The sequence below is a fragment of the Nanorana parkeri genome, unplaced genomic scaffold, assembly GCF_000935625.1.
Source record: "Nanorana parkeri isolate BGI_ZX_2015 unplaced genomic scaffold, ASM93562v1 scaffold2657, whole genome shotgun sequence".
In the NCBI taxonomy this organism is placed as follows: Eukaryota; Metazoa; Chordata; class Amphibia; order Anura; family Dicroglossidae; genus Nanorana; species Nanorana parkeri.
Window position 1 is genome coordinate 42,358 of NW_017308925.1, and position 1,791 is coordinate 44,148.

The window sequence follows — 1,791 nt, forward strand, 5'->3', positions numbered from 1 at the left end:
CACAGGGCCCCATACAAAATTTTGCTATGGGGCCCTGTGATTTCTAGTTACGCCCCTGCGTATATGGGGATGTACACTATACTGCCAGAAGTATTGGGACGCCTTCACACGCACATGAACTTTAATGGCCCCCCAGTCTTAGTCCGGAGGGTTCAGTATTGGGTTGGCTCCGCCCTTTGCCGCTATAACAGCTCCGCCTCTTCTGGGAAGGTGTCCACAAGGTTTAGGAGTGTGTCTATGGGGATGTTGGACCATTTGTGAGGTCAGGTGCTGATGTTGGGGGAGGGGCTCACAGTCTCCGCCTCTAATTCATCCCAAAGGTGTTCTATGGGGTTGAGGTCAGGACTCTGTGCGGCCAGTCACGCCCCCCCCCAAACTCCCCCATCCATGTCTTTATGGACCTTGCTTTGTGCACTGGTGCGCAGTCATGTTGGAACAGGAAGTGGCCGTCCCCAAACTCCTCCCACAAAGTTGGGAGCATGAAATTGTCCAAAATGTCTTGGTGTGCTGATGCCTTAAGAGTTCCCTTCACTGGAACTAAGGGGCGGAGCCCAACCCCTGAACCCCCCCATACTTTACACTTGGCACAATGCAGTCAGGCAAGTACCGTTCCCCTGGCAACCGCCAAACCCAGACACGCCCATCGGATTGCCAGACAGAGAAGCGTCCCTCCAGAGAACACGCCTCCCCTTCTCTAGCGTCCAGTGGCGGCGTGCGTTACACCACGTGAAGGAGACACTCACACCGCCTCGGTAGAATCATTTTATGAACATTGTACATATACAGAGGAATTACAGAACATACGTGTAGAGTCTTCATTACAACCGAGTGCAAAGCAAATGTGCAGGAGTTCCAGGACGGTGGAAACTGGATCAGCACCGCCACCTGGTGGTAAGATTGGAGACGGCCATTCAGAAGGATTGAAAAGTAAGACGAGGCAACGATGGCCCAGGAAAGGGATCTGTGAATACGGATCTATCGATGGAATTCGGCCTCACAAATGTCGCCGACAAAACCGCAGATATGTTCATTTTCTACATGTACTCGGCTGGGATTCCTCTGACCTCACATGCCGCCAAATATCACCATACCATGATGTCATCGTTTATATATGGAATGTTTCCTCTCTTCACGTTACCTCTCCAGTCTGACCTGTGATGTCAAATTTACAAACTGCTACTATACGGCACTTCTATGTCCTGCATTAAATAAAGTGATGTCAGGGGAGGGGCGGAGTTCGGTCATGGGCAGAGCTCCGGTCATCAGCAGGGGAGGGGCAGAGCTCCGGTCACGGGCAGAGCTCCGGTCATGGGGAGGGGCAGAGCTCCGGTCATCGTCAGGGGAGGGGCAGAGCTCCGGTCAACGGACAGGCGGAGAGTAAAAGGCGATGATCACACGGGCCGGGCGCTGCTGTATCTGTTTTCTTTGGAGGGTTTAATGACACTTACAATGACTAGAATTGGACAGACAATTGTGGTGGAGTCGTGTTGGCCTCTGATTTGGTTTTCTGTCTGTCAGAGGGCAACGCTCAGCTACCTCACATTCTGACACCTCAGCTTAGGGTATGTGGGGGGGGGAGGGGGTCAGAGGTCACCTGAAGTCTGTCCACTGACTGACCATAAATCCAATCATTAAATATAAAGAGCACCATGCGTGTGCGGGACGATCGGAGATGTACACAATACAACAATGACGTCTCCCTGGATCTCCTCGTGGTTGTAACAAATAAAAGAATTGGGGAGTCCAGCATAGAGGGAAGGACCTCTTCATTACGGCCTTGTCAGGGAAGGG